We start from the raw sequence: 7516 nt of genomic DNA on the forward strand, positions 1-7516 counted from the left end.
CTTGGTTACAAAACATGATCATCTCATACAATAAAATTTAGCATCATGTCTTGACCATATCACATCACAACATGCCCTGCAAAAACAAGTTAGACGTCCTCTACTTTGTTGTTGCAAGTTTTACGTGGCTGCTACGGGCTTAAGCAAGAACCAATCTTACCTACGCATCAAAACCACAACGATAGTTTGTCAAGTTGGTGCTGTTTTAACCTTCACAAGGACCGGGCGTAGCCACACTTGGTTCAACTAAATTTGGAGAAACTGTCACCCGCTAGCCACCTTTGTGCAAAGCACGTCGGGAGAACCGGTCTCGCGTAAGCGTACGCGTATTGTCGGTCCGGGCCGCTTCGTCCAATAATATCGCCGAACCAAAGTATGACATGCTGGTAAGCAGTATGACTTATATCGCCCACAACTCACTTGTGTTCTACTCGTGCATATAACATCAACACATAAAATCTAGGCTCAGATGCCACTATTGGGGAACGTAGTAATTTCAAAAAAATTCCTACGCACACGCAAGATCATGGTGATGCATAGCAACGAGAGGGGAGAGTGTGATCTATGTACCCTTGTAGACCGACAGTGGAAGCGTTAGCACAACACGGTTGATGTAGTCGTACGTCTTCACGGCCCGACCGATCAAGCACCAAAAATATGGTACCTCCGAGTTCTAGCACACGTTCAGCAAGATGACGATCCCCGGACTCCGATCCAGCAAAGTGTCGGGGAAGAGTTCCGTCAGCACGACGGCGTGGTGATGATCTTGATGTTCTACCATCGCAGGGCTTCGCCTAAGCACCGCTACAATATTATCGAGGATTATGGTGGAAGGGGGCACCGCACACGGCTAAGAATATGATCACGTGGATCAACTTGTGTGTCTAGGGGTGGCCCCTGCCCCCGTATATAAAGGAGCAAGGGGAGGTGCGGCCGGCCAGGAGGAGGGCGCGCCAGGAGGAGTCCTACTCCCACCGGGAGTAGGATTCCCCCCTTTTCCTAGTTGGAATAGGATTCGGGAGGGGGAAAGAGGAGAGAGAGAAGGAAGGGGGGGGGCGCCGCCCCCCTCTCCTTGTCCTATTCGGACTAGGGTGAGAGGGGTGCGCGGCCCAGCCCTGGCCACCTCTCCTCTCTTTCCACTAAAGCCCACTAAGGCCCATATACCTCCCGGGGGGTTCCGGTAACCTCCCGGTACTCCGGTAAAATCCCGATTTTACCCGGAACACTTCCGATATCCAAATATAGGCTTCCAATATATCAATCTTTATGTCTCGACCATTTCGAGACTCCTCGTCATGTCCGTGATCGCATCCGGGACTCCAAACTAACTTCGGTACATCAAAACTCATAAACTCATAATATAACTTTCATCGAAACCTTAAGCGTGCGGACCCTACGGGTTCGAGAACAATGTAGACATGACCGAGACACTTCTCCGGTCAATAACCAATAGCGGAACCTGGATGCTCATATTGGATCCTACATATTCTACGAAGATCTTTATCGGTCAGACCGCATAACAACATACGTTGTTCCCTTTGTCATTGGTATGTTACTTGCCCGAGATTCGATCGTCGGTATCTCAATACCTAGTTCAATCTCGTTACCGGCAAGTCTCTTTACTCGTTTCATAATACATCATCTTGCAACTAACTCATTAGTTGTAATGCTTGCAAGGCTTATGTGATGTGCATTACCGAGAGGGCCCAGAGATACCTCTCTGACAATCGGAGTGAGAAATCCTAATCTCGAAATACGCCAACCCAACATTCACCTTTGGAGACACCTGTATAGCTCCTTTATAATCACCCAGTTACGTTGTGAAGTTTGGTAGCACACAAAGTGTTCCTCCGGTAAACGGGAGTTGCATAATCTCATAGTCATAGGAACATGTATAAGTCATGAAGAAAGCAATAGCAACATACTAAACGATCGGGTGCTAAGCTAATGGAATGGGTCATGTCAATCACATCATTCTCCTAATGCTGTGATCCCATTAATCAAATGACAAAACATGTCTATGGTTAGGAAACATAACCATCTTCGATTAACGAGCTAGTCAAGTAGAGGCATACTAGTGACGTTTGGTTTGTCTATGTATTCTCACAAGTATTATGTTTCTGGATAATACAATTCTAGCATGAATAATAAACATTTATCATGATATAAGGAAATAAAATAATAACATTATTATTGCCTCTAGGGCATATTTCCTTCAGCATGTTCATGAAGAGGATGTACAATCATATATATGCAACAAAATATACTAGAGAACACCGAAAAAGAAAGGGTTAGCAACTAGATGCAACATACAGTACGCAAATTAATTAACTAGAGGTACGCAGGTCATCGTACGCAAACTAACAAAGTAGCGTTACGCAAGTTCGGCAAGGATCGTGGACATCACAAAGTTGCATCACTACAAATAGTATACAAGTTCAACCGACACATATCATCATCATCGGCATCAAAAATCACTAGAAGTTCCATCCTTCCATATCATCAAGGATGGACCCTAGCTTCTTGAACGGCGTGAGGTCTAGACGTTGCATGCCTATGCGAGTTCGGACGTCAGCTAGCGATATAGGGCCGTGGTGGAAAATCCCCTTCTCATCGACGACTTCTTTCATGATGATCATCGCAATGTCGCTTTGGATGCGAAAGAAGTCATCTCTAAGTTTATAATCCGCTTCTCCATGAGATTCTAGCCACTTGTGGATATGATCATCATTTCTGCTTCTCATGCGAAGCTTTTGGTGATCCGTGTTGAACTGAATCATGAGATGGAGGATGTACAATCCATCCTTCTTGCTTGGTTTTGGGACTTGGATGCAGGAGAAGTTAGTTTTATGCGCGAAACCCATCTTCTTGTTCCTTTGTTTCCTGATCTGCATGTGGCCACCTCTAAAGCTGAAGCCTTGGAGAGCATCATCTAGAATATTCATTATGTGGGTGTAGTCTTTTTTCTTGTAGTCTCTGGAAGGGTCAAAATACACGGCGTGGGAGACTTGCGGATAAAGAACGATAAGGACGGCGTGCCCGTTGCTGCGGGGAAAAGACACCTCAAATTATTCCCCATAGAGAGAGAAGGAATGATTGAAATGTATGAAAGGGTTGTTCGAAACTGACTTACTTTGGATGATAAGGCACGAGGACAATTTCCCGGTCCTTATTCTGTACCATGAAGTTTTGGAGGTAGTCCGTAGCAGTTTCACGCTCAAAGTCACCAAGACTCAAGAAAGACTCGTGCATGTAGTACGGATCCACCACACAGATTTGCAAGACTTCTTCACTGTTCATGACAGAGCTCATATGTAGCGCAAAAAGGCGGACGATTGTAAAATCGAGCCGCCTTGTCAGAAAGATCTCAAAGATATGGTCAAACCGCAGGAAGAACACCTCTGCGGGCCGTGTCTCGATGTAGCACTTCCCCTCAGGCACACGAGCCGCGTATGTCGGATATCCTGGATCCTTTAAGGCTAGTAGGCTTTTCTCAATCGACAGCACATGGTCGTACAGTCTCCTGAGATCCCCTGATATTGCCTCCAGCGGTTTCGGCGGTAGCATCGGCTCGCCCGTGAGATGGAACATGGCCGCACCTTTCACGGGTACACGCTCTTCAGAATGCATCATTTGGATGCTATGTGCTCTGGCTTGTTTGGAGGCAGCTATCTTCCCCGATCTCTTTCTCTCCTTTTTCTTGGGCACACCTTCTAGACCCTTCCTTAACCCCTGCCCCAGTGTTCCCGGGCTAAGTACTATATGACCCTCGCGCTGGGATAGTTGAGCCTGTGTTGAGGCGGCATCTTCAGGCGTGTCCTGTGAGGATTTCATGAAGAGAGACTTTTTGCAATCCCTGCTACGACCTTCCTGCCCGGGCATATCATCCATATCCTCATTAGCAAGCTGATAGCCCGATTTGTCATATGGTTGACTCATCAATTCTATGTCACAGTCATACGCGTTTGTATTGAGGAAATCCATAGGGCCGACCTCCGTCTCATCATCCATTCTCTGTTCTACAGGACAAATTACATCAGCCAGCACTATTGCACCCCCTTCATCATGTCGTCCGCCGCTCTCACCCGACACTACAGGAGCTGGTAATTGCGTAGGCGGGGTGGTGGTCTCCGCACATGCTTGTTGATGTGTGGTTATTGGTGTGCTCTCGGCCGGCTCCAGACGAATAAGATTCTTCGGCCATAGCAGCACCCAACCCTTGCAGCTTCCAATCCGCGGCGGGGTCTCGTCGTCCGCTCCCACATGCTGTACTGGAGGAGGCAAATCCTCGTGCCCCGATTTCACACTGGACAAGCTAACCCTGAAGTGCCCAGCAGGGATCGGCTGGTTGTGGAACGTGGGTTGCAAGGGGTCCATTATCATCCCCTTTCCCACGTCCACCTTCTGGCCTTTAATCAAGTAGAGTATGGTGCACGGGGTTTCTTTCGCCTGCAAACACATATGTCTATGGCGTAAAACATCCGAAAGGCAACAAAAATGGAATATTATATATATATATATGGTGGTGCGACATGTAATTACCGTGATGGCGTCGAGCTCAGCCAAAGACGAAGGCCCACCAAGCGCGCCAGAGACTGAGGACGGGCTGCTATGAGCGGGAGCGGCTGCGAGAGGAGGCCCGGTTGCATGGGCAAGTGATGGTGCGATGATGTTGTTGTTCATGGAGTTGCTCCCGTTGAAACTGGGCAACGGGAAATCATGTACCGTCTTGTCTGGATTTTCCTTCGTCCAGTTGATGATAACTGGAACCAAGTTAGTAGCGAAATCATTTCTACAGGCAGTTACAGCTGCATTGACTGCCTGCTGTAACAACTCATATTTGTCCTCGGCTGCTTTTTTCGCGTCCTCAGCTGCTTTTTTCTCGACCGCAAGGTTCACCTTCGCGTCGATGTCCGCCTGACTAAACTTCCTTTTCTGCTTCTTGGCCTCCGGGCCCTCGTTGCAAAACACCTTCCACGTGGCGCCATCTCCAGCTCCGTGCACACGACCATATTGCGGCCGCTGGCCCAAAGGGAGTCCCTTAAGTTCGTTCAAGGCCCGGTTGATAGGGGTGTCCCACTTGGGCCTCATCGGAGAAGTAGGGTTTTCGGCTGCAAGCTGGTGTTGCTTCTCTAGTAGTCTAATCAATTTCCTCGTGATCTTGTCCGTGTAAAAAACCTTTTTCTCCTTTCCCACTTGTAGCGGGCCCTGATGAAGTCATGCTCCAAGGGGTTGGTGGACTTCGCGAAGGGGTCTGGGAGACCCGTGGCTTCATGTTCCGCATCCTCCTTACCCCATATGGTCCTTTTACCGAGGTAGCCACGGCTTTCGAGGCGATGCTTCCCTGTGTTCCTTTGCTGAAGGCTCTTGAATTTCGCAGCCTTAGCCTTGGCGTCCTCGGTAGCGCAAGTGTCCTTGAACTTTTCGAACTCCTATTCCGTAAGTGTCGGATTTTCCTCCAGAATCTTGGACAGGGGTTCCTCAGCCTCAATAGCTCGTTTCACCCTCGATTTCCAGGAGGCCAAATCATTGCTGAACATGCCCATGGCGTGATTTTTAATCTTTTTCATCTTCGGATCATCCCACGGTTGTTCTATGTTATCATCCCGATCGGGGAACTTGAATCTCTTGTGCAACTTCATTAGGAGCAACTGCGTCAAATGTTCTTTACTCCTTAAGTCATCGTCATTGATGCTCGCGCATTCCTGTAGGATGCATCCTACTTGGTTCCCATTGCACTTGCGAGGTTCTTCCGGCTCTAACGGCTCAAACTTGGCAGGTGCCATCTTTGTGATCACAAGTCATCCAATCCCTAGTTTGTTAGGTTTTCGTATCCTCTGCTTCTTATGCCTCTTTTCGGTACTGGCATCGGCGCCGATATCTTCCCCGGCGGTACCTTCCCCACCGGTCTCGGCGCCGCCATCGGTGCCGGCGCCGTCGGTGTCGGTGTCGGCGTCAGTACCATCATCGAGGCGGACCTGCAAACCTTGCTTAGAAGTCAAAAAGTCGAGGTAGTCTTGTTCACCCTCATAATCCATCTCGTCTGCATCTTGGTCAGAAGGCCCAGTTTCTTCGTTGTTCGACATGTTTCCTATGATTAAGTGTCCTCATTTATTAATAAAAGTATGAACAAATGAGAAATGAGATAAAAAAGAAATCTATGTGCCAGCACTCGATATGCCAACTATGTAGCACAAATCATGCATTTATTCACGGGAAATTTCGGCATGACCTTTGCTAAAAAATGGACATATCGAGCGCCTGAAATTCACCGGAACGGAAATGAATCAACATTCCGGCGTAACATAGGCAACTCGGATCATTTACCAAAACATGACATGTCCAAAACATGACATATCCACATATCACATGTCCAGTTCAAATTTGCATATAAATTCAGCAAATTTTGAAACATATCTAAATTCATAACTAAATAGATAACCTAATTAACATAACTAAAACCTAAGTAAATTAACCCTAGCTAGCAGAGAGAGAGAGGGGGGGTGGTTTACAGAGGGTGCAGGGCGAGGAGGCAGGCCCGACGACGGCCGAGGTTGGGAGGGGAGGAAGCAGAGGAGGGAGGCGAGGGCCGACGGGTCGGGGGCGAGCGCCGGCGCCGGGGGCGAGCGCGCCTGGGTCGGGGGCGGCGGGGTCGGGGGCGGCGGGGTCGGGGGCGAGCGCGCCGGGGTCGGGGGCGAGCGCGCCGAGGTCGGGGGCGGGCGCGGCGGTGCGACGGGGCCGGGGAAGAGAGAGTGGGGATTTGGGGGAAAAGAGGCGGGATGAAGCAGGGAGAGGGAGAATTTTGGGTTAAGTGGACGTAACAGTAGCGCGTTTACACGAAACGCGCTACTACTATTACGAGCAGCTATAGCGATTTTCTGCAGAAACCGCTACTGCTACCTTGACTAGCTGTAGCTCTTTTTCACTAAAGCGCTACTGCTATAACCAGTTTCCCTTTTTTCTTTTCCTCAGCATAATAGGAACATATATATTACATCATTGGACCCTTGCATAATAATGGCTAAGTGTGTATACAAAATAGGAACATATATATATTACATCATTGGACCCATGCATAATAATGGCTAATTAAGTGTGTATACAAAATAGGAACATATATTTCCATTTTGCAAAAGCATGAAATATTAATCACACCTCTATCTCGAGATCGAGCACACGGTGGAGATGATGATGTAGGGAGGTTAAAAGTGCACAAAGCTCTTCTTGACAAAGAAAGATCTAGTTAGGGGGCAAATAGGTCACTTAACTAAATGCTACATCTACCTAGCTAGCTAATTTGGGAGGATACAACTTCAACTAGTGGAGGGGGGAGGAAAAAGAGAAAGGAGATGAATTAATGGAGGTGGTGTAGTTATAGCTAGGAGTAATGAAGAGAGAGAAAGGTAGGTAGAAGAGGGAGAGTAATGGGGGGAGAAGTATTGAGGAAGAAGAAGAGTGAGAGAGGGAGGATGTGGGAGGTAGGGGAAAGGGAGGAGAGGAGATGGGGAGGGGAGGT

Source organism: Triticum urartu, chromosome 2 (genome assembly GCF_003073215.2).
Source record: "Triticum urartu cultivar G1812 chromosome 2, Tu2.1, whole genome shotgun sequence".
NCBI lineage: Eukaryota > Viridiplantae > Streptophyta > Magnoliopsida > Poales > Poaceae > Triticum > Triticum urartu.